This window comes from Scyliorhinus canicula, chromosome 12, assembly GCF_902713615.1.
Source record: "Scyliorhinus canicula chromosome 12, sScyCan1.1, whole genome shotgun sequence".
NCBI classification, from domain to species: domain Eukaryota; kingdom Metazoa; phylum Chordata; class Chondrichthyes; order Carcharhiniformes; family Scyliorhinidae; genus Scyliorhinus; species Scyliorhinus canicula.
The window spans coordinates 144,236,974-144,263,709 of record NC_052157.1 but is presented as its reverse complement, the minus strand read 5'-3'; the positions used below and the strand labels follow the sequence as shown (position 1 = coordinate 144,263,709).

The following is a 26,736-nucleotide window of genomic DNA, read 5'->3' as shown; positions in this document are numbered from 1 at the left end:
AAGAGCACCCTACTCAAGCCCACGCCTCCACCCTATCCCCGTAACCCCACCTAACCTCTTTTGGACACTAAGGGTAATTTAGCAGGGCCAATCCACCTAACCTGCACATCTTTGGACTGTGGGAGGAAACCTAAGCAGACATGGGGGGAACATTCAGACTCTGCACAGACAGTGACCTAAGCCGGGAATCGAATCTGGGACCCTGGAGCTGTGAAGCATCGTTGGGTTCACGGGCGGGAGGTTTGTAATCTGGGAGGGCGGGGGGGGAGTATGTTTTCACGCGGGGTTGTTTTCTACTACCCACACTGTGGAGTTAATTGTGCACATGTAGAGTTATGTATCTTTTTTTTGCCGCCCCATGTTGAGGGTAGTGATATTTGTAATATAAAAATGTCAATTTTTCCACTACTTTGGATGACGTACAACACATCCATTCTCAATGTGTTAACGCTTCTTCTAAAATAGCACAAAGGAATTTTGTTTGAACACATTAAATACCTGTAGCTGAAATTGCCGTCAAGTCAGTTGGTTCAAGGGGAAAACGTCTTGATTCAGACTGGTGACAATATGGAACACATTACCACAAGGTGTGGTTAAGGTGGATAACATCAATATATTTAAGGGGGAGGGTGAGGAGAGGCTAGATAGTGTCATGAGGGAAAAAGAAGTATGAAGGATTTGTCGAATGTGGTTAAGTAAGGTGGGAGGAGCCAGAAGCCAAGTGCGTGCGTGCGGAGGAGGCCTCCTGCATGGGGACCTCCCTCCGGGCCCTCGCCACGGCAGCACTCCCATCCCCACCCAAAAAACACTCCAGCAGCCCAGTGATGACAGCCACCCTCCAATCCTGGAACCAACTGCGGCAGCAATTTGGCCTGGCCAAAATGTCGGACAAAGCTCCCATCTGCAACAACCATAGGTTCACACCAGCACTGACTGACGCCACCTTCAAAAGGTGGAGGCAGGGCGGGGGGACACTGACAGTCAGGGACCTATACACGGACGACAGGATCGCAACACTGGACGAACTGACAGAGAAATTTCGACTAGCTGGGGGGACAGCACCTGCAGCTCAAAAACTTCTTACGAATGGAGACAAGGACGTACCCACAACCGCCACGACAGACACTACTGGAAGACCTACTGGACACAAGTATCCTAGAGAAAGGGAACTGTAGCGACATGTATGACCGACTGGTAGAAAGGGACAACACCGTACTGGACGCAACAAGACAGAAATGGGAGGATGACCTGGGGATTGAGATAGGGTGGGGACTCTGGAGCGAAGCACTGCATAGGGTCAACTCCACCTCCACGTGCGCAAGGCTCAGCCTGACGCAACTAAAAATGGTACATAGAGCCCACTTAACAAGAAACCGTATGAGTAGGTTCTTCCCGGAGGTGGAGGATAGATGTGAACGGTGCCAAAGAGGCCCGGCCAACCACGCCCACATGTTCTGGTCTTGCCCCAGACTTGTGGAGTACTGGACAGCCTTCTTCGAGGCTATGTCCAAAGTGGTGGGGGTGAAGGTGGAGCCATGCCCGATAGTGGCGGTCTTCGGGGTTTCAGACCAGCCAGATCTATTCCTGGGGAGGAGGGCGGACGCCCTTGCCTTTGCCTCCCTGATCGGCCACCGTAGAATCCTGTTTGGCTGGCGGTCAGCACCACCACCCAGAGCTGCAGACTGGCTGTCCGACCTCTCGGAATCTCTCCAAATGGAGAAAATCAAATTCGCCATCCGAGGGTCAGACGACGGCTTCCACAGAACGTGGGAGCCATTCATTCAATTGTTCCGGGACCTGTTTGTGGCCAACGAACAAGAGGAAGAATAGTCGGGTGGCCAAGAATCAGGGGAAAATGGACGGGAATCGGGGGAAGGTAGCTGGGGGAGAGAGGGCTACGGGTTCGTTATGGGGGTTTGATGGCAAGCTAAGACCCAAAACCAAATTGTAAATAAATGCCGATAAACATGTGCCTCGGCCAGATTGGGGAATGTAAAATATGTATGCTGGCTAAAGGGGGCGGCCACAATTGTTATTATGAAGTTGCTTACCTGTAAATGTACATGTTAATTTTTGCGTGTTTTTTTCTAATAATTTGTAATTTGTTGGATATAAAATATGAAAACGCAATAAAAAACATTTAAAAAAAAGTAAGGTGGGAGGAGGCTTAACTGAATCTAAACACCAATAGAAAATCTTTGGGGCAGCATGGTAGCACAGTGGTTAGCACAGTTGTTTCACAGCTCCAGGGTCCCAGGTACGATTCCCGGCTTGGGTCACTGCCTGGGCGGAGGCTGCACGTTCTCCCCGTGTCTGTGTGGGTTTCCTCCGGGTGCTCTGGTTTCCTCCCACAGCCCAAAGATGTGCAGGTTAGGTGGATTGGCCATGATAAATTGCCCTTAGCGTCCCAAGAGGTTGAGTGGGGTTGCTGGGTTATGGGGATAAGGCGGAGGGCTTAAGTGGGGTGCTCCTTCTGCACTGTAAATTCTATGATTCTGTGAAATGGCCTATTTCCCTACTGTAAAGTCTGTGTAATTTTATGTAATTCATCAGTAAGTTACAAGGTCATGAATTCAAGCGTTAATACTTGGCTTATTCATGTGATCTAGGCTGTCACTTCATTATATCAATATCCTGGGGGTTACCATTGTCCGGAAACTGAACTGGACTAGCCATAGAAACACTGGCTACAAAAGGAGGTCAGAGGCCAAGAATTATGTGGTGAGTAACTCACCTCCTGACCCCTTAAAGCCTGTCCACCATCTATATGGCACCAGTCAGGAGTGTGATTGAATACTCTCCACTTACCTGGATGAGTGCAGCTCCAACAACACTCAAGAAGCTCGACACCATCCAGGACAAAGCAGCCTCGCTTGATTGCCACCCCATCCACAAAAATTCACCCCCTCCACCCCGACAAACCGTGGCAGCTGTGTACACCATCTACAGGATGCACTGCAGGGACTCATCAATGCTCCTTAGATATCCAAACCCAAGTAGAAGGATAAGGGCAACAGATGCTTGGGAACATCAACCACCCGGAGGTTCTCCTCCAAGTCACTCACTGTCCTGACTTGGAAATATATTGGCCATTCCCTCACTGTCGTTGTTTCAAAATCCTGGAAACCCTCTCTAAACAGCACTGTGGTTGTCCCTACAACGCAGGGACTGCAGTGGTTCAAGAAGGCAGCTCACCACCACCTTCGTGGGCAGCACGGTAGCACAAGTGAATAGCACTGTGGCTGCACAGCTCCAGGATCCCAGGTTCGATTCCCTGCTGGGTCACTGTCTGTGCGGAGTCTGCACGTCCTCCCCGTGTCTACGTGGGTTTCCTCCGGGTGCTCCAGTTTCCTCCCACAGTCCAAAGACGTGTAGGTTAGGTGGATTGGCCATGCTAAATTGCCCTTAGTGTCCAAAAAAAGGTTAGGAGGGGTTATTGGGTTACGGGGATGGGGTGGAAGTGAGGGCTTAATGTGGGTCGGTGCAGACTCGATGGGCCGAATGGCCTCCTTCTGCACTGTATGTTCTATGTTCTCAAGAACAATTAGGGATGGACAATAAATGTTGGCTTAACCAGTGATGTCCACATTCCTTGAATGATTAAAAATAAAGCACAATACTGATGAAATGCAGCATGGTCGGAGGTGCCATATTTTTGAGATATTAAAAAGAGATCTGTCTGTCCCCTGGTGGATGTAAATAATTCTACAGCAATTATCAGAGATCATGTGGTGTCCTGAGTAATATTTATCCATCCACTAACAGCACCAACACAAATTAGCCATTTATCTGATTGGTGTTCTTGGTTGCAATGTTTACCAAAAATGACAGCTACATTTCCAAAAGCAATTCATTGTTTGTGAAACACTTTAGGTCATTTTGAGTGTGTGAAAAACATGAAGTAAAATGTTCCGATGAAAGGTCATTGACCTGAAAGTTTAGGCCAGATGTTCCGAATGGAAGCAGTAGCCATTCCAGGTCCTGATTCCACCGCTGAATTGTGCCACTCTTTCTTTAAAACAAATTTAGAGTACCCAATAATTTTTTTTCCGATTAAGGGGCAATTTAGCATGGCCAATCCACCTAATCTGAAGATCTTTTGGGTTGTGGGGCTGAAACCCACGCAGACACGGGAGAATGTGCAAACTCCACATGGTCTGTGACCCAGGGCCGGGATCGAACCTGGGTCCTCAGCGCCGGAGGCAGCAGTGCTAATCACTGCATCACCATGCTGCCCGAACTGTTTGACTCTTGCGATGCTATTTTAAAATGTAGATGGGCTGAATAGTCAAGAGGTGTTGGTGATTGTAGATCTGAGTAGATGCAATACAACTGAGCAAGCACTAGAGGGAGCACGGCAGAGCTATAAATACACAGGGACAGGAAGTGAGGACACACTTCACAGAAGGGAGAACTGGGAGCAGGACACAGACACAGGCAGGCAGCATTTGAGGTAGCCGTAAGTTAAGCTCTGAAGACAGAACGAATTCACAATAAAGCATCTTCTCCACCTTTGAGACTACGAGCTTTATTAAGACACGAGGAACAACACATGGTACCAGTGGTGGCTTCAGACGCTTACTACAAGACAACTCAGCTGCAGATACAGAAAGACCAAAATGGCAAGAAAAACTCTTACTGGACATTCAACTTGGGAAGACATCGCTTATTCGAGGATGTGGCTTGAACGCCCACCTCAGCTGGACATGACCGGCAATGTAAGAAATGTCTGGAAAATATTTAAACAAATGTTCGATTTTTATATCATAGCTAATGATTTAGCAGCAGCCTCAGACGAAATTAAAATAGCAATGCTCATCGCAGGACATGAAGCTAGGAAAGTATATAATGGATTTAAATACTCAAAAGCTGAAGACAGCAACAACTTACAAATAATACAAAAAAAATTTGAAGAGTACTGTATGGAATTTGAACAGCACGGTATGCTCAGAGGCCAAACTGCACAGAGACTGAGTGATGCAAAACTCAAACAATCACTATCAAAACAGAAAGGGTTCAGTCAAGAAATCGCGAGTGAAAAGTACAGATCAAAAAGAAGAAATAACTTGAATTTTTCACAAAGCCAAAACGCTGAAATCCAGTCCAGATTGAAAGGAAAAGGTAACTTACAACTTTCAAAAAGAAAAAAGCTGCAATCCGCGATAAAATGGCGTCGGAGCACATTTTACAGTCTCTGGGAGACAAAGAACTAAAATCTGCGTCTGCACATGCGCAGGAAACAGAAGCCGCGCATGCGCAGTTACAACACCCGTTTTGCGTTCTGCGCATGCGCAACCCGCGCACGCGCAGTTTAGAAAAGTTCTTGTTGCTGATCGTTATGCGCATGCGCAAGCCACGCATGTGCAGTCTCAAAACGTTTTGGTCGCGGATCGTTATGCGCATGCGCAAGCCGCGTTTGCGCAGTGGACACAAAACCGCACAGTAAAGGAAGGCCGATTTGCGCATGCGCAATTGATTCCTACACATGACGTCACGAGCGCCATGATGTCTGAGCATCCGGACCATGCCTACTTAAAAGGGAAATGCCCGAAAATTGAAAACAAGATACTTAAAGGTGTAAAACCAAATTTTCTTGCCTCAGAACACAGAAAAACACCTGAACTTAAACCAGCAGTTGAAAATAACTCTCACAACACCCTGGAAAAAGCAGTCTGCACCACCCAAAGTGAAGAGAACAAAAAGAAATCCGAAACAAAAAAAGATGATTTGTTTCTTGAACAATACTACTCAGACATGGCTGAGTTATTCGGATATGCAAAAAATGATGAAGACAACGATACCAAATCCGAAGCAAAAAAAAAGATGATTTGGTTCTCGAAGAATACTACTCAGACATGGCTGAGTTATTCGGATATGCTGATCACTGCATCAACGACACGGTCGCAAAGCTCAACACGAATCTACTCGTGGTAGAAGAATCCAACACCATGGTGCCACGGCAGATCGCCGATACATTGGATGACAGCAATACCCAAGAAGAAGACGACGCCACACAGAGAGCACAGAAAGACTCCACAGAGAGAGCGATGACAGGCTCCACAGTGAGAGTGATGAAAGACTCCAAAAGGGAAGCAAGCAAACACTCCCTGGCGAACACCATGCATGAACAAGACCATGAAGGTCAACCCGCCGTATCTGAGCAACCGCAAGTAGACTATGAAAGTCTACCAAGCTCACATAATCAAGAAGAAGACAATGTACATCTACCCACTGCATGCGAAAACAGTGACAAGGTGATCATACTCGACATACAGGGGGTACAGGATCACAGCGAGACTGACAGTTCTCAGCTTGTCTGTACAGAAGCACATAGTAGGGCCACCCAAGAGTCCAGAGAGACCACGCCAATAGAAACCATCCAGATTTTGACTCCAGAAGAGGAGCACCAAGAGTCCAGTGAGACCACGCCAATAGAAACCATGCAGATTTTGACTCCAGAAGAGGAGCACCAAGAGTCCAGTGAGACCACGTCAATTGAAATAATGAAGATTTTGACTCCGGAAGAGGAGCACCAAGAGTCCAGAGAGACCGCGTCAAATGAAATCGTGAAGAATTTGACTCCAGAAGAGGAGCATCAAGAAAGCAAAGACGACGAATCAAATCCACCACAAATGACTGATGTCACCAGCATCAATGCAACATCAGATCATTCTCACCATTCTCGAGACGAAATGTTCAATGTAACAGATTCCACAAAGGACACTCGCACCAATAACTGTGACAATGACTCAAATTATCCACACGGGACACTCATTGAGCATAACAAGAAAAACAAAAGCCACAAGAAGCACAGCAGAAACGAGAACAACAACAGCAAGAACAAAAGAAACTTGAAGCGCGATAAGAACAAAAAGAATCGCAAGAAGCACTGCAGAAACAAGAACAACAGCACCAACAAAAACTACAAGCACAACGATAAAAACTACAAGAAGAACAACAAAACCAATAAGAAGCATAACAAAGATAGCGACAACAACAAAGACAGAAACGACAAAAACAGCAACAAGAACGGCAACGAAAACAGCAAAGACAGGAACGACAGAAACAACAGCAATGAAACAACGACTTGTACAAAATGGTACAACTCTGCACATGAAGGACAATGCCACAGCACACTGCAAAAAAATGACAAGACTACAAACATGCCATGGGATGACAACGAATCGCACAAACTCACATCTGCTCCAGAACAAGCAAGCACACCAGCTTTCAAGGCAGATGACATACTAAATCGATACCACAAGCACAGAAAAAGGTCCATGTCAGTCAACATCAGTGGTTCGACCATGCAAACACCATGGGATGACGTATTGGTTACTTAAAATAACAAGAACACCGACAACATTCACAACGGAGTTGCAATATCAATATCACCACGTCAACAACAACAAAAAGAAAAAACTCAGTGAACAAATTCATCAAGTTTGGACTCATAAATATAAATTGGCTTCATAAAATATGCAATACCACTGGGCAGCAACAGCCGAGCGAGTAAGGGGATGGATCCAGGAGCCAGAGGCTGAGTGGGTGCGTGCGGAGGAGGCCTCCTGCATGGGAACCTCCCTCCGGGCCCTCGCCACGGCAGCACTCCCATCCCCACCCAAAAAACACTCCAGCAGCCCAGTGGTGACAGCCACCCTCCAATCCTGGAACCAACTGCGGCAGCAACTTGGCCTGACCAAAATGTCGGACAAAGCTCCCATCTGCAACAACCATAGGTTCACACAAGCACTGACTGACGCCACCTTCAAAAGGTGGAGGCAGGACGGGGGGACACTGACAGTCAGGGACCTATACACGGACGACAGGATCGCAACACTGGACGAACTGACAGAGAAATTTCAGCTAGCTGGGGGGAACGAGCTACGGTACCTGCAGCTCAAAAACTTCCTACGAAAGGAGACAAGGACGTACCCACAACCGCCACGACAGACACTACTGGAAGACCTACTGGACGCAAGTATCCTAGAGAAAGGGAACTGTAGTGACATGTATGACCGACTGGTAGATAGGGACGACACCGTACTGGACGCAACAAGAAGGAAATGGGAGGACGACCTGGGGATGGAGATAGGGTGGGGACTCTGGAGCGAAGCACTGCATAGGGTCAACTCCACCTCCACGTGCGCAAGGCTCAGCCTGACGCAACTAAAAGTGGTACATAGAGCCCACTTAACAAGAACCCGTATGAGTAGGTTCTTCCCGGAGGTGGAAGACAGATGTGAACGGTGCCAAAGAGGCCCGGCCAACCACGCCCACATGTTCTGGTCTTGCCCCAGACTCGTGGAGTACTGGACAGCCTTCTTCGAGGTTATGTCCAAAGTGGTGGGAGTGAGGGTGGAGCCATGCCCGATAGTGGCGGTCTTCGGGGTTTCAGAACAGCCAGATCTATTCCTGGGGAGGAGGGCGGACGCCCTTGCCTTTGCCTCCCTGATCGCCCGCCGTAGAATCCTGTTTGGCTGGCGGTCAGCAGCACCGCCCAGAGCTGCGGACTGGCTGTCCGACCTCTCGGAATCTCTCCAAATGGAGAAAATCAAATTTGCCATCCGAGGGTCGGACGACGGCTTCCACAGAACGTGGGAGCCATTCATGCAACTGTTCCGGGACCTATTTGTGGCCAATGTACAAGAGGAAGAATAGTCGGGGGAAGGTAGCGGGAGGGGGGGGGGGGGCTACAGGTTCGGTACGGGGGTTCGATGGCTAGCTAAGGCCCAAAACCAAACTAAATAAACATGTTGAGGGGGGGGCGGGCGCAGTTACTACTACGAAGATGCTTACCTGTAAATATGTATGTTAATTTTTGCGTGTTTGTTTGTTTTTTTTTTGTTCTTTTTCTCTCCTAACAATTTGTAATTTGTTCAATATAAAATATGAAAACTGAATAAAAACATTTATAAAAAAAAAAATAAAATATGCAATAGCACCATCACTTGTATAGATACACATATCATAAGTAACTGTTTTGTGCAATTTTCTTTAACAATGTACAGAAAATATGTAAAGAAAAAAGAGGGGATGTGGTGATTGTAGATCTGAGTAGATGCAATACAACTGAGCAAGCACTAGAGGGAGCACGGGAGAGCTATAAATACACAGGGACAGGAAGTGAGGACACACTTCACGGAAGGGAGAACTGGGAGCAGGACACAGGACAGGCAGGCAACATTTGAGGTAGCCGTAAGTTAAGCTCTGAAGACAGAACGAATTCACAATAAAGCATCTTCTCCACCTTTGAGACTACGAGCTTTATTAAGACACGAGGAACAACACAAGGTGAACTCAGCGTGAACTCTGGTGCCAGTGGCAAAGGCAGGTGGCAGCCATTTTGGAGCCTTCCACTGTCTTGCCAAGTAAAGATGGCAGTTGCTGCACAACACTTGACCAGGTGCTAGTTGTCTGTCCCCGCTAAATTCAGAAAGAAAATAATATGGAAATGAACTTCATTTTGCCCCATGGCAACCCTGATGCCTGCACACAAAACTGCACCAAAATGGTGTGGTGAATGTAACTTAGTAATTCACACTGTATTTACCAATACCATTGTAAGCGCAGTAGCGTTATCCGACCACTAGGGGGAGTAGCTCTGGGAATGCTCAGGAGTTTGTACAGGGCTCCACCCTTGGCTCCGCCCACGACTCCTCCCCCCGGACTACTGTATAAATACCTTTGTCCAGAGCCAGCCTGCAGTTCATCGAGAGTTCAATGGGTAACAGGCTGGCTCTGTAGTAAGTAGATTAAAACCACTGTTCATATCTTAAAGCACGTGAATTGATGGTTCCATCAATTGGTCAGTTTTGTCCAGAAAAAGATTGAAGTCCCATTCAGAAAAGGGCCTTTAACAAGCTCCGTAAGGAACTTAAGGGGCCATTAATTGGCGGCGAGCGGGTTTACTGTGCTGCCTCCTGCCACCCCCCCCCCCCCCCCCAGCCACGCATACCCCCCCCCCCCCCCCCCCCACCCCCACTGAAGGCCTTTTGAAAATTACTAACTGTCCCAGATCCGGTGCTGCCCCCGGCAATGCAATTTTCACATCATGCCCGCACCCATTCCTGGCCCCCCCACCCCCACTGGAAATTGAAAATCCAGCCCCTCAGATGCTGCCTGACCTGCTGAGTATTTCCAGCATTTTCTATTTTGATTTGGCTCAAATCCTCACTATGCAGGTCTTTATCTCTGTGAGCCACGAGCGGCCTTTCCTTCTTGCAATGCAATGAATGTGCCTTGCAGCATGTGATTTCTAGGCTGTTCAGTTAGTCTGCCCGGCAGTGTGTTTTTATGGTGATTATTCCAATAAAAGCACAGCCATAAAATTGGTTAATGAGGGCTTCTAAAGGCTGCTAATCAGGCTATTTGTGTTTTCATGTCTCTCCTCACATGTGAAGGTACTCTTCAAAATATTCCACATTTAAAAAAAGATAAAGGATTCAGTTACCCACAGTAGCCCAAAGTTTATTAATTGGATACTTCAAACAAGACTGTAAGCCCTGACACCAATCAGGGTTATAAGAGGTCATCTTGAGTAAGTCACTAAAGGGAACTTCAAGCATTTTAATAAGTGCAAAACCTCAGGGGCACTTAGTGTTAAAAAAAAAGTCAGTGTAATGACCAGTGCTGGAGAATGGGGATGCGAGGGCCTCATTAAATTATCTCATTTTGGCAGGGTTAAGCATTTTGCGACTTTCGTTATCAACCTCCATTGAAAGATGACTTTATAATAGAAGCGATCTCTGAAGGAAATCCAGCCAGAGAGAAGGGTTGTTGAAGAAGGTAATTAAGTAGATACAGCTCCTGCCTTTGATCAGAATGGACTGAAATGTTCCACGGCTAAATGCTAAATCCTATTTGCTTAACCTCGTGCTAAGAATATTCTTACTCCAGATTGATAATCACGATGGTGTCTCTATTCAAGAAGCACGTTATGCAGTGTCACTTACATTGAAAAATTCATAGTTAATCAGGTAAAAAACAGGCCAGATCGTTCAGTAATAGCCAAAATAGATAAACAAATTAAGCAAGTAACAGGGCTGGATGAAGTAACAGGGATGGATGGGGTATTAGAAGAGGGGAACATTGAATCAAAATGATATTATAAACAAATACACTGGGGTAAATTTTCAGATCCCGCCTGCCACGTTAATCGTCCCAGGTGGGATGGTAAATGTAACAGACCTTGACATCGGACGGGAACTTCCGTTCCTGGGAAAGCCCAGCCCTCCATTCCTACATTACAGACACTGAAGTACATATAATTTTCAGCATCTGAAAACTTCACTGAGGACTATGTGAGGAATGGGTCTGTATGAGCCGGTTCTTCGAGGAGGTGGAGAACAGATGGGGATGGTGTGGTGGTAGCCCGGCCAACCATGTTCATATGTTTTGGGCGTGTCCGAAACTGAGGGAATTCTGGCAGGGATTTGTGGATGTTATATCAGAAATCCTGGAAGGTAGGGTAACTCAGAGTCCAGAATTGGCAGTATTTGGGGTGTTGGAGGATCCGGGGGCAAAGGGGGGGAAGGAGGCCGATATCCTGGCCTTCTCCTCCCTGGTGGGCCGGAGACGGATCTTGCTGAGATGGAGGGATTCGGAGCCCCCGAAGTCAGGAGTGTGGGTCAGTGATATGGTAGGGTTTCTCAGTCTGGAGAAAATCAAGTTCGCTCTGAGAGGATCAATACAGCGATTCGACCGGAATTGGCAGCCGTTCATCGATTTCTTCAGCAAAAATTGAACATCAGCAGTAAGGGGGGAAAGGGAAAGGGGGGCGGGGGAGGAAAACAGGAGACATGGCGACGTTAGATAAGGACCGGGAACTTAGTATATATCCGTATACTAAGGGCGGGAGAAGTGGGGGACGTGGTTTATTGTTTGTTGTTCTTCAAGGGGTTTTTTTGTGCGTCGGCCCGTGCAGTTGTTTTAGAAATGTCAACATGTTAAATTGTGAAAATTTACAAATGCTTCAATAAAATATTTTCTAAAAAAAAAGGAATGGGTCTGTGTCTGTCCATTTTATGTCCTGTACCTTCCTGGGTTGAATTTAATCAAACTTACTTTGGTTACTCCGGGCTTGGGGGTGGTCACCAGTTCCCAGATTGGGAATTCTGTCGTGCTAACGTGTTTCTGACTATGTGAATCTCCAGGTCCAACATCAGGTGCAACCTTACCAAAAAACGGTAAAGTGTCAGGTCTGTTGTGAAAAACAGTGCGGCGAAGCACGCCTTTGGCGGGATTCCTCACAGAATGATGTGCCTTTTCAACAAAAGCTTTTTCCTCCTTGTGAATCACGTCGCGCTTTTGACAACCTCTTAGTGATTCGCTGGTCCCGGAGAAACTTAATCAATGGGTAGCTCCACATAAACGCCTCCACAACACTGCTCAGCACTTGTTCCAGATCCATTGGAGGCGAGATGACAGTCTGGAAGCCTGCTCCAAGATTCACAGAGGGAGCCATCATGAGACCGTTGGATGGAGTCCAGCAGAGGCGGGAGGTCCTGTACCCGCACTCCAGAAAGTGCCCCACCAGCAAGGTGGCCTCCCCCACCTGGGAGGCGATTGCAGCATTAGTGAGAACCAACTCCATCCAGAAGAGGACAGGGCAGCAGCACTGGAAAATAATAAATGCCTCTCTTCGCGTGGCCAGGGTAAATCTGCTGTCTCCAGTCTCTCGCTGCACCCCTTAACACCCCTCGCGCCTCCAATGTGATCGCTGTCCCAGCCACCTCGTGTGTCTTGAGGCCCTCTTTCCCTCCCCCCAATAATCATGGTGCTCCCTAGTCTCCACTCAGCTCCTTGCACCCCTGCTCCCACTCCAGTCCCACACATACCACTCCTCAACCGTCTGAACTGGCAGGACTCCCGCCTACACGCTCCCCATCTGTAACCCCACAAGACAAAATCAAACACAACCGGCGTGAGAGGGCAGCACCGTAGCATTGTGGATAGCACAATTGCTTAACAGCTCCAGTGTCCCAGGTTCGATTCCGGCTTGGGTCACTGTCTGTGCGGAGTCTGCACATCCTCCCCATGTCTGCGTGGGTTTCCTCCGGCTGCTCCGGTTTCCTCCCACAGTCCAAAGATGTGCAGGTTAGGTGGATTGGCCATGATAAATTGCCCTTAGTGTCCAAAATTGCCCTTAGTGTTGGGTGGGGTTACTGGGTTATGGGGATAGGATGGAGGCGTTGACCTTGGGTAGGGTGCTCTTTCCAAGAGCCGGTGCAGCCTCGATGGGCCGAATGGCCTCCTTCTGCACTGAAAATTCTATGAATTCTATGACACAGCCACTTGGAGTGTTGTAAGAGAGCCTCAACTTCGCCCCATGTGAGGAATGAGCCCTTGAGGAGGATGACCGCACCTGTGCTGATGATGAATTGGGCACTGAGCAAAAGTGAGAATCCGAAGGACACACAATCATTCCTCAAACCTTATGTGAGTAAACGTCTTGCATCATTTATTCCCCGTAATCATCCCAGACCATCCTCGCTTCCTGGAAACCAGAGGTCCGAGTACCTCGGAGGGTGATTTCTCAGGCATCACCATGGAAGAGGTGTCACATCTGTCACCCGCACCCTCCACCAGCGCAAATCCTCACACCTCGGTGGGATTAACTAGTAAACAGGCTGCTGGGTCACTCATTGTTGAACACCTGACAGTTGATGATCTGCAGCAGGTGGAGACAGGTACGCTGACTGGGTGATCGCTTTGCTGAGCATCTTCGGTCTGTGCGCATTCAGGACCCTGACCTTCCTGTTGCTTGCCATTTTAACAAAAGACCCCACTCCCATGCCCACATGTCTGTTCTTGGCCCGCTGCCATGTTCCAGTGAAGCGCACCTTTCTCCTCTTTGCTTCCCCCTTCCCCTCCCCCCACACCTACAATAAAAACAATAAAAGGCACTAGGTTCAAAGCGGGCTGTTAGCGGTGTGCGCAGCTGCATGGCTGCCATGCCGGCTGCAGCAACGGTGTTCCATGTCTGTCCACCCTGACCCTACAGCCCACCTCCTGGTCACCCTCCACTACTCCCCCCCTCCCCCTGGATATTGAATGCAGACGGCCTTCGTATCACTCTCTTTGAAATTGGGCTGTACAGTCCATAGGTGGTCATTAGCTAATGCTCGGAGATAATGAGTTGTGAGTTTTCCTAAAACTGTCAACTAACCTCTTTTGGTGGGGGTCAGGACAGATACAGGTTCAAGCACGGTAGCACAGTGGGTAGCACTGTTGCTTCACAGCTCCAGGGTCTCAGGTTCGATTCCCGGCTTGGGTCACTGCCTTGTGTGGAGTCTGCACGTTCTCCCCATGTCTGCGTGGGTTTCCTCCGGGTGCTCCGGTTTCCTCCCACAAGTCCCGAAAGACGTGCTGTTAGATAATTTGGACATTCTGAATTCTCCCTCCATGTACCCGAACAGGCGCCGGAATGTGGTGACAAGGGGCTTTTCACAGTAACTTCATGGCAGTGTTAATATAAGCCTACTTGACAATAATAAAGATTATTATTATTATTTTTTTTTTTTTATAAATTTAGATTAGCCAATTATTTTTTCCAATTAAGGGGCAATTTAGCGTGGCCAATCCACCTACTCTGCACATTTTTGGGTTGTGGGGGCAAAACCCACGCAGACACGGGGAGAACGTGCAAACTCCACACGGACAGTGACCCAGAGCCGGGATCGAACCTGGGACCTCAGCGCCGTGAGGCGGTTGTGCTAACCACTAGGCCACCGTGCTGCCCTATAAAGATTATTATTAACTATTATTAACGTATTTAGTTTTAAAATTTTAGGAATAACGATGCACGTGTCTAGAGGGTGAGGTCTTCATTCCTCACATAAGTATTTGTACAAGTCATAGGAGCAGGAGTAGGCATTTCAGCCCATCAAGCCTGCTTCACTATTCAATATGACCATGGCTGATCATTCATTTCAATGCCTTTTTCCCATACTATCCCCACATCCCATTCTGTCAATTTTACATGACGTTGTTTTAAAGCTTCTTCATATTTCCTCTTATATTTTTGGGTTCTTATGCTTAATGTTCTACTTGTGTTCAGCCTCAGTAAATGTCACCTCATCCTGTTCCAGACAGGAAGTTAGACTTTGCAGGGGATGGAAGGAAATCTAACAGGGGTTCCTGCCTACAGATACTTGACACCCCCTGAGTCTGAATGGTCTGGTCTGTGTATTCATGCTTGTTCCTGGTTGGAAAGAAGTCCTGACACACTTTGATCCGAAGTTTCGCAGGCAACTGGCTTGCGATGCATCACTTTATGGGGTGGGAGCAGCAGTTTCTCACTTAATGCCCAATGGCGAAGAGAAACCATTAGCATTTGCATCAAGATTTTTGAAGAAAGCAGAAATGCACAGATAGAGACAGAAGCTTCAGTCATCATTTTTGGAGTCAATTGTTTTCACCAATACCTAAATGGAAGAAAATTTACGCTACGAATAGATAATCGACCACTGACAACCATACTTGGGCCGCGCACGAGTATTCCATCTTGAGCAGTGAGCCGAATGCTGAGCTGGGCATTGCTGTTGTCAGCGCAGACAAACATGATAAAATATCAATCAAATCTCCATGGGAACACGGATGGACTCTCTAGTTTATCTTTACCTAACGAGCCGTCAATGGATAGTTTGAGTGGTAATTCTTTCTATTGTGAAGAAGTCAATAGCACTTCTGAAACTGTGGGACAAGTTAAGTATATCAGAAAGAATCCACTGCTGTCAGAAATTATGGACATGGTACTTCATGACAAGATCACGGGAAGCCATATGTTACCTGAGGACTCGAACTGTCTGGTTGCCTCCTCTGGGTAATGAGGGTCATCGTTCCAGTATTGTTCAGGAAACATGTTCTAAACCAACTTCATGAACGTCATTGTGGGATAATAAGGATGAAGGAGATAGCCAGGCGCTATTTTTGGTGGCCAAGGCTCAATGTCAAAATTGAGGAGAAGGCGGGCATATGTTCGGCTTGCACAAAGTTCGAAACCTGCCGCCACTTGTGGCATTATACCTACCCGTGGGAATGGCCAGACGAGCTATGACAAAGAGTTCATGTAGGCTATGTTATTCGAAGGACGAATATTTTTCCTTGTGGGGTCAATGCACACTGGAAATGGCCTGAAGTCACCATTATGAAGACTACATCCTCAGATAGAACAACAGAAAGACTGGGTGAGATGTTTCCAAGATTCGGTCACCCTGAACAGTTCTAAAGCGGCAATGGGCCACAGTTCATTTCACAAGAATTCACAAATTATCTAAAGGAGAATGGAATGCAACACATCCGATGTGCTCCTTATCATCCTGCCACAATTGGGCTGGCTGAAAGGTTCGTTCAGATAATGAAGCATTCATTGAAAGTTACCCGTGAGCAAGGTCTAAATGACTAAGCCAATTCCTGATGACATACAGAAATACAACACATTCGACAACCCAAACACCTCTGGTACTACTCATGGTAAAATGTCCGTTACACACAGCGTTTGATTTGTCGTAGCCGCCTACGACAAGAGAAATTGTTGAGAGAAAACAGCAAAGTCAGGTTTTGTGACACGAGAACAGGGCGAAGGTCAGGAGGTATCGGCAAGAAGCTGTACCACCATTGAGAAGTGGAAATCTGTATCATCTTATCACAGACAGGACTGGTCTCCCACACTGTTCAAACCGGGGACAATGCAGTGTGGAGGAGACACGCCAGTCAACTTTTAACGACTTGAACTAGTTTGCCAGAGACAGGGTAAACTGAGAGTCCGCAACAAACTGTGGCAAGTGAAGGCCTAAACATTCCTGAGAACCCGACAATACCCGAAACAACCGTGGAAGACAGTACCCCAGTTGAGGACACTTCAACACCGAGCCAACCTCCGAATACTATGTCGACTCCAATTGAGGCAACAACGGGTGACATCCAATCTAAACCAAAACCTCCAGAGGTTGCAGTCAACACGAAAAAGCAAGTTCCTGAGGTTCACCAACAGCCACATGGAAATTGGCATCCTCCAAAGCATCTAACTTATTGACAGCTGTGTTGATTAATTGTTCATACTGTAAATCCTGATTGTTAAGGTAATATTATTTAATTGCAGGTATCTCTAATGTAAAGAGGGAGGAAAGTGTTGTATTTTCATGTTTGTTCCTGGTTAGAACAAGGTCACTTTAAGAGTATGATCACGTGACATATTGATGATGGCACCGGCTGTTTGCACAGGCAAATGGGCAGTCGATCCTAACAGCCTGTCAAGTAAACACCTTTCCAATAAAGCTTTTGTTTGTAGCTTTGTGGTTGGCAAGCCTGTCCTTTAAAAATACCACACTGAGGATCTCTTTATTATGAGGGTTTGACCTCCTAATGAGCATGGTGCTGATTGCCTCAGGCCAAATCGATATTCATAGAATCGCAACAGTGCAGAAGGAGACCACTTGGCCCATTGAATCTGCACCGACCCTCCAAAAGAGCACCCCACCTAAGTCCACTCCCCCTATCCAAACCCTGTAACCCCACCTAGCGTTTAGACACTAAGGGACAATACAGAATGGCCAGTCCACCTAACATGCACATCTTTAGACTTTGGGAGGAAACCGGAGCACCCGGCGGAAACCCACGCAGACATGGGGAGAACGTGTAAACCCTACATAGACAGTGACCTAAGGTCGGAATTTTACCAGGGCCCCTGGTGCTCTGAGGCTGCAGTGCTAACCAATGTGCCTCAATGAGCAGGGACCACCGTCCAGCATTAGTTCCCTTGTCTGCAAATGCTACAGGCCTAATGCAGTTTGAGGGAAAGGTTATATTTTGTGCCATCGAAAGCTGAGTGGTGCCTGAAAAACCAGGTGCTCCCTGACCCAATGTATTCTCCTGTGAGCTGCACGCATGGACAGAACACACATTGAGACGTCAGCAGCACTTCCAACCCAAGCGACGTTTGGCTAGGCTGAAGAGTTAGCCAAGGGCTGACGATGGTTGTTGCGCTGTCAAACAAACCGCGGATTTGGAAGTTGCTTTGGTTTTGGTTTATCACAAGCCAACCGAGTGTGCTGCAAAACCTACGGACAAACTAAGGAATGAGATAAACGTGTGGAACTAAATATGCAGCTAATAAGTCAAAAGTCTGGGAGTCGAAGGGTCGGTTTTGCAGCGAACACTAAATGGAATACACAGAAGAGCTTTGTTGCTGAAAAGCTATTGCTTATTATGGGGAGGGGTTCAACTGAAAAGCAGTAGCAATCCCCTGGGGATTTCTCCTGTGAAAATTGTACCTCACATAGAAGTGAGAAAAATAAAGAATACAGGGGAATCCCATTGTGCTTTCCCCTTAGGAAAACAATTCACTGAATATCCCTTTAAAATAAACCGTAAACCAAAGAGTCGTATTGGGAACATTAGGTCAAGTTACACAGAGGACCCTCTGTACTTGGCACAGATATCGGCCAGTTCAACTCGGCTGAAAAACGTGATGCTGTTTGCCGATGATCTGAATATTCAGCTATACTGTTGCTGCCACCTGCAGTTTGGCACAAGCATTTCAGACGTTTGCTGACTTCATTTCAGATTTCCAGCATCTGTAGCATTTTGCTTTGTTTTTTTAGTTGAAATGAAAACCGCTTATTGCCACAGGTAGGCTTCAAATGAAGTTACTGTGTAAAGCCCCTCGTCGCCACATTCCGGCGCCTGTTCGGGGAGGCTGGTACGGGAATTGTACCGTGCTGCTGGCCTACCTTGGTCTGTTTTAAAAGCCAGCTCTTTAGCCCTGTGCGAAAGCAGCCCCTCGTCCTTTTTTAAGAAAGGGGGCTTTTTTTTGGGGGGGGGGCAAGACTTTGGGCGCCACTGGCATACAGCAGTGCAAACAGCCTCATTTCTTAACGCGATGGGGCAAATGCACCGTCACCTAGATGCCCACAAATCAAAATCGATACACTTTAGCTTGCAGCGGTTAATGGTGGGATGTAGGGAGGTTCGGAGGCAGGGCGAGGCAGTCTGATGCTCGAGATGGAGTCTCTTTCTCCGAACAAACTGCTGGCAACCTTGGTGTAGCAGCCTGACCAAGGACCAGTGAACCTCACCAGTTGTCAGCGTTTGTTGTTTTAATTTCAGCCTGGGTCTGCAGGCTGCGTTTTCAATGTCTGCTAGCTCGCCTCTTCTTTGCATTGCCACCCACTGCTGGAGCTACGCACACGTTCTTTGTTCCCCCTACACCTTTAATTGCTGACCTTGTGTGCTGCAACATTCGGTCATTGGCTGATCTTTCCTTTTACTTTGAAGGGTGTTGTAGGTAATTCCCAGTGTTAATCTCCCTCTGACTTTTCTGCCTTCTCTCAATCCTTTCTGGAGCTCTGATTCGATTAAAAACGAAAGCAGAATCCGTGTGGCCGCTGGAAATCAGAAGTAGAGAGACCAAATGCTGCAAATATTCAGCTGGTCGTGCAGGGAGAGACAAACAGAGGTCATGTTTCCTTGTCATCGGAACTGGACGAGGTTAGAGATGTGACAGGTCGTGAGCTTTGAAACAGATGTTCCATTTACTTCAGTCCTGAAGAAGCGGCAAACCAGAAATGCTGCCGGTGGGCACAGCTTTGCCTCTGTCTACCCGCTGGCAGAGCTGAGAAAACAGCTCCCCATGACCGTTGCCATGCGACGCTGCCAAGGCTACAGAGATGATCATGAAACATTTCGGTCGGTGCAGGCAATCAGGATAAGTGGGCATTGATTATCCTGGCATGTCCCGGGTAGTGCAGCCGGAAGGAGGAATTACTGCCATAGAAGCATACAAACGTGCTGTCGATCAGTTCACGTGTCAGTGTGGTGGCGCCATTGGCTGTCCCTTCCAGTGAGAAGATAAGGCCACTACACTAACCATCTTCCAAAGGGAGGCATGTTCACCTCCGCCTCTCAGCATCCTTCCTGGCGGTTGACCCCATCTGACATCCTCACCTGTCAGAAATGCTGGCGGAGGTGGGAACCCCATGAGTTCTCCCATTTCCCACGTTCCCCTATCCTCAGCTACGTCCCCCCTCCTTCGCCCTTCGATTGCAAAACCACGAATGTCACACCCCCCGCCAAGGAAATTCTACCAAATCACTGCTCCATTTCCAGTCAGCCTTCGCTATCCAAAGTCCTTGGCTTGGACTTATTGAAAGAGAAAGAATTGCGGGAAGGCCTGGCGGCACTTGTGGAGAAACAATCAGAGTTAGGACCTCTCATCAGAAGTTGACAGAATCAAAGAATTTACAGTGCAGAAGGAGGCCATTTGGCCCATTGAGTCTGCACGGCCCTTGGAAAGAGCACCCTACTGAAGCCCACCCCCCCCCATCCTATCCCTGCAACCCAGTAACCCCACTTAACCTTTTTGGACACTGAGGACAATTTATCATGGCCAATCCACTTAACCTGCGCCTCTTTGGACTGTGGGAGGAAACCGGAGCACCCGGAGGAAACCCACGCAGACAAGGGGAGGACGTGCAGACAGTGATCCAAGCCGGGAATCGAACCTGGGACGCTGAAGCGGTAAAGCAACAGTGCTAACCACTGTGCTACTGTGCCGCCAAAGGTTCTCCACCTTTTTATTTATTATTCGTTCTTGGGATGTGGACGTCGCAGTCAAGGCCAGCATTTGTTGCCCGTCCCTAATTGCCCTCGAACTGAGTGCCATTTTAAGAGTCAACCACATTACTGTGGGTGTGGAGTCACATGTAGGCCAGACCAGGCAAGGACGGCAGATTACCTTCCTTAAAGGACATTAGTGAATCAGATGGGTTTTTACGACAATTGACAATCGTTAAGACTTTTAATTCCAGATTTCTTTTAATGGAATTGGAATTTCCCCACCTGCCGTGGTGGGATTCGAACCCAGGTCCCCAGAGCATTACTCTGGGTCACTGGATTCATGGTCTAGCAACAACACCACTATGCCAGTGCCTCCCCCTCATGGCCTTCCTCCGCTGGTCTGCAGGAGGCAACAACAAAGAAGAAAGAGGGGGAACCTTAAGGGTTAACACCAAGATTTAGGTGAGAAACAAAGCAGCCACATTGTTAAATACAAGAGATGTATAAAGAACACTGCGACCTGCACTCCACACATTACCCATCACAGAGCCGGAGAGGATTCCACAAATATACATTTGCTGAAAAACATTAATTATTGTTAAAGTGGTAAATAAACACCATTTTCTGAGGTAGTTTCTGTCAGGAAGCGTTTGCTTTGTTTTGGTACACAGCGGGGAGGGTGAATCTGGATTGCATCATTCTCCTGCGATCTGCACTCATTTCCTTTCCCTTAGTCAGGCCAAGTCCTAAAGGAGACCAGTGTTACTAATTAAAACAAGCCTCTGACTTTCAGAGCCTGACACGGGGGAACCATACACTCAGCTGCGTTTGAGAGGATTCAATGTGCCCAGAAACACACCTACTATCATTCTGCTGAGGGAGAGGTGCCGTGTTGCAGAATTCATTTGCAGCTGTCACCTTCTTATAATGGGTTACTAGGCAGTGAAACTTTGGAATTATCATGAGGAATATTCCATTGGAAATCAGAAAACATTGAGGCGGAATCTGAACCATATTTTGTCAAAGTGTCTGGCTCAGACTGCAAACACACGTGCAGCTCTCCAGTTGCACAGGTCAGTTTTCCCTCCAGATATTGAGACTCTTTGAAGAACAAAAATGAGGGGGCATGGTTTATGCGGTCACTCTGGTGGGCCGGGGCCTGTTATGCCAGCAACCGACACCACAGCGATTGGGCCATCACCTTTAAAGGGTGCTCTGATCAGAATTGAAACGGAAGGGCCTGCAAGTCGCCACCACGGAGCTATCGGGGGCTCCCCCTTCCTCCGCACGCCCAGGCAACCAACTCGGCCACCGCGGAGGTATTGCCGACATTAACCCACCCCCCCCCCCCCGCCCCCCAACGCTCGCTGCCCACTCCCCTCGCCGTGCCTGCAAATTCCCCCCTCACTGGCTGCTCTCTCCCCCGCAATCCCAGCCCCCCCCCCCACCCCCCACCTATTGGGCTCCCATGAGGGCCTGGCCCTGGCACTGCACCTTGGCACCGGTTGGTTTTATTAGATTGGCACGATGGCAACCTGGCAGTGCTGACCTGTGCCAGGGCACTGCCGGACATGTCCAAAGATGTGCAGGTTAGATGGATTGGCCTTGATAAATTGCCCCTTAGTGTCAAAAAAGGTTAGGTGGGGTTACTGAGTTACGGGGATAGGGTGGAGGTGTTGGCTTAAGTTGGGTGCTCTTTGCAATGGCTGGCGCAGACTTGATGGGCCAAATGGCCTGCTTCTGCACTGGAGAGACTCTATGTCCCTCCCCTCCCAGGGGCTATACTTACCTTTGAGCCCTGAATCTCGTTTTGCCAAACCTGTTGTAAACCGTGCCGACACGGCATCATGTCGGTGAGGTATGACTACAGTGAGGGGGGAATCATGTGACAAGAAGGCCCCTTAATAATATTCTAATTTATTCGAATTTGTTACAATTTGTGAGCAGGAACCTTGTTACATCACCAGCGAGGGGTGGGGAAAATTGGGGACTGCGATCTCGCCGGAGAGAATCGCGTTTGCCAATTCTCTCCGGGTTTTGTGCTCACATTGGCATTTTCTCTGATGGCAAACGCAGGCTGAAAATCACCCCATGATGCGCAAGGACCGGGAGGTGAAGGTCCTATAATAACATGGTGAACAGAAAGGCTTTTTAATGAAATCTGTGAGATGCATGAGTGCATCTGTGAAATATGAACTGCTTTTTCCTCAGTATTAATACTTTATTTCAAAGATTCTTGCCAATTAGTTCCATCTCTTCCTCTCTCCTACACTGGAGGGCAGCTGATGAGTAAACTGCCGCCAGATCTAATCAGCAAGATTAGGGGTGGGGGGGAGGGGGGGAGATGGGAATTAGCTGCTTTTACACTGGGTTACGTGACTTTTTCAAATACGTTTCCAATGTCAGAGAACGTAAATGCTACGATACCAGAATGCTGCAAAGAGCACGGGCGAGATTCCCTGACCTGAGGCAGCCTGCCATTGGCCAGAGGTGGGACCTTCTGGTCCCACTGCTGACAATGGGATTTCCCATTGGATCCACCCCACGTTGCCGGGAAACCTGCGGTGGGCGTTCACCGTCGGGCGGGGCTGGACGATCCCGCCGGTGTGAATAAGCGGAAGATCCTGCTGTGGTAACCACTGTTGCTGTATTATATATATTGTGGTTAACCACTGTTACTGTGGTTAGGGGAAGGGGCTGGTTTAGCTCACCAGGCTAAATCGCTGGCTTTGAAAGCAGGCCAGCAGCACGGTTCGATCCCCGGACAGGCGCCGGAATGTGGCGACTAGGGGCTTTTCATAGTAACTTCATTAAAGTCTACTCATGACAATAAGCGATTTTCATTTTGAGGGGCTGGTTTAGCTCACCAGGCTAAATCGCTGGCTTTTAAAGCAGACCAAGCAGGCCAGCAGCACGGTTCGATTCCCGTACCAGCCTCCCCGGACAGGTGCCGGAATGTGGCAACTAGGGGCTTTACACAGTAACTTCGTTGAAGCCTACTCGTGACAATAAGCGATTTTCATTTTTTAAATTTTCATTACTGTATTTATATACTGTGGTAAACCACTTACTGTATTATATATATTGTTTGTTGTCTCTGCTGGCTCCGCCTGTGGCTCCTCCCCTCAGGCTCTGTATAAAGGTGGCCGACATCTGCTCCTGCCCCAGTTCGGGACCAGTTGTCAGCAGGTTCTCGTTTGGCTTATTAAAGCCATAGTTTTGTTCCACAACTCGTCTTTGTTAATTGATGGCACATCAACTTAATAAGTTAAACGAGAACCTGCTGGCAACTGGTCCCGAACTGGGGCAGGGCCAGAGGTCGGCTAACTTTATACAGAGCCTGAGGGGAGGAGCCACAGGCGAAGCCAGCAGAGACAACAAATATATACAATACAGTAACAGTGGTTTACCACAATATATACAATACAGTAACAGTGGTTTACCACATCCGCCCCACGAACTTCGATAGTTATTCATCACAGCTACTGGCTGGATTATTGCCAAGTTCACAATGTGGTCTCCAACACAAGCCGGTCATGTTTTTGTCCGCAAATGTTATTCGATCCTAAAGGTTGCATTCACAAGGTTCAGAGATTGACCCCAATGACTGCCCCAATCCATACGGTCCAGGACAATTTAACAATGCTGATTTAAAAAGCTTTCCCATCACGCTCTCATTAAAATCAAGGGTAATAAGAATGCCTAATTCGTTTGAGTATTTAAAAAAAAAACAATCAAATTTGGTATAATGAGGGACACATTGTAATTACTCCCAGGAATTCGTTATCCAATGCAGCTATTACTTTAACTGCTTCGTAAAGATCAGCCAGTGGATTCTGTCACTAATTCAGAATGTTGCGGTGCTGTGTTTCCTGTCTGGATTGATTGCTCCATGTTCTAAGAGGTTAACTTGGGAGGATTGTATTCGTCTGCTGATGTTTCCAGATATAGGTATTGAGCTGCTGGCTAACTGACGCGATCCAAGTCATTTCCAATTTACAAAAGAAGGTCACTTTCCTGGCGCCTTTGTGCAAGAGTCAGTGAGTGACCCTTGTGTGCAAACAAAAAAGGAACAAGCGGCTGAGATTGAGAATGGTGATCGGAAAGACGCGAAGAGGCAGCCAATTGCCAACTCTGACTTCCAAATGCTCAGCTTCATCACTTTGGCCATCAAACCCTTGGCCACAGAGCAGTGTGTTTTCCTCAGGGGCACTGGAACGTAACTTGAATTAACCGTTACCTTTTTATATCTGTCTACAGCTTAGATTTTAACCCATTTGAAACGGCAGAGCAATTTGTGCCTCTTCCTGATTCGTACACTCACCCCCTCCCCCAACATCCTAACTCATCTGCAATAGAGTCTAGAGTCCCGAACCTGATGATGTCATCAACGCCATCTCGCAATTTTAACTCAGACGTTTTGGAGATCCACCTGGCACCGAAACTGTAAAAACAAAAGGAGGTATACCAAAGTAAATATTTTAATGTATTTCCAAGAATTCCTTGAGGGTCAGGATCTCATGCTCACCCAGGCCCTTCATAGGGGGCTCACCATAGAATCTCTACAGTGCAGAAGGAGGCCTTTCGGCCCATCGAGTCTGCACCGACCTTCCGAAAGAGCACCCTAACTAGGCCCATTCCCCTGCCCTATCTCAGTAACCCCACTCATTGGTCATGGCCAACCTCCCTTACCGGCACATTTTTGGCCCCAGCCTTTCCCCTCCCTCTTAGTGCCTGTATTCCCCCCATTCCCTATCCACCCCCCTCTCCCCCCCCCCCCCCCTCTCCCCACCCCCCACCCCCCTGCCCCGCCATATCTCAAATTTATGATGGGGGATTGTTCCCTTGGGTTTTGGCCATCCTTACTCTCTTGCTTAAATTAACACACCTGCCCACTGGTTATGATGCCACTCCTGCCACTTGTAAGTGGGGCGATGTGAGAGTGGGGCTCTGCCACATGCTAAAGTGGCCCAGGAGATAAATAGTTCAGGCTATTGCACATTCAAGTCACCACAGAGGGGGGTGGGGAGAGCAGGGAAATTGCCTCCCACCCAACTCAGTACCTTGCCCACCCCATAAATGCACCAAATTGTAAAAAAAAAAGTCTGTAACATAAAGAGGACTTGCAATAAATGTGATAATGCTAGCGTCTCACATATATCTTGAGAAGTAATGAAATAAATAAAAATGCTGGTCTTGATACATCTGTTGCATTGGTACGCAGCCGGTTATCTGTAAAATCTCAAGGATTTGGGAATTAGGATCCTTATCCGGCTTTCTCATTTCCAGTATGCTAATCCTTCAACAATTACATTGAGTAGATTATCAGGCCGGGCCTCTCATTAAGTAACTACAAAGCATGCCAAATGCTCCTTGTTTATTGTGTGGGGGTGTGTGAGTAATATTCCCACTGATTTGGAGTGGGATAATTGCATGCCGTTAAGGTAACAAATATGCTAATTGAAGTTAATGAATGTTTAATGGTCATCACCAGCAAATGTGTTCCAGAGCATAATGAAAATCAAGCAGCAGAGAACTTTCAATCACCCAACGGTGCTTCATGGACGCTCGTGAAAAAGCTCATGAACGAGTCAGGAAGCTATCCTGTTCTTGTCTCTTGCCAGATCTCGAAAAGAGGGCAGCACGTTGGCCTAGTGGTTAGCACAACCGCCTCACGGCGCTGAGGTCCCAGGTTTGATCCCGACTCTGGGTCACTGTCCGTGTGGAGTTTGCACGTTCTCCCCGTGTCTGCGTGGGTTTCGCCCCCAAAACCCAAAAATGTGCAGAGTAGGTGGATTGGCCACGCTAAATTGCCCCTTAATTGGAAAAAATAATTGGCTAATCTAAATTTAAAAAAAAAATCTCGAAAAGCAAGAAACGAAACTTACTCATCAGCCCAGCTCACAGTTCAGTGGCCTCATGGGTCGGTGTACCAGGGTTTGCAGGAACAGTGGGAAGCGGAGACCCTTTCAGGAACAAAGGGGAGATTAGTTGGTGAGTTGACCCTTTCACCCCCAGCTTTTTCTCCTTGTAGGACACCTGGGAAGATAGGCTGCTTGTTTGGTCTATCACCTGAAAATATTGATGTAGATGCAGTCCACGGGTTGGAGGACAGATGGGAAACCCGCATTGTGTCTGAGGGTGAGGTCTGGCTGGGTTAAGTGCCTGTCTGAACTG

The 26,736-nt window shown here is 47.7% G+C and overlaps 1 long non-coding RNA gene across 1 annotated transcript; it reads right to left on the bottom strand.

The window, feature by feature from the left end:
• Positions 1–4,673: 4,673 nt before the first annotated feature.
• On the bottom strand, positions 4,674–25,724 carry LOC119974960. Its single transcript, XR_005462621.1, has 3 exons — positions 25,672–25,724; positions 24,935–25,003; positions 4,674–4,729 (listed from the first exon to the last, which is right to left on the bottom strand). It is a non-coding gene; the product is annotated as an uncharacterized LOC119974960 (long non-coding RNA).
• Between the last annotated feature and the right edge of the window lie 1,012 nt (positions 25,725–26,736).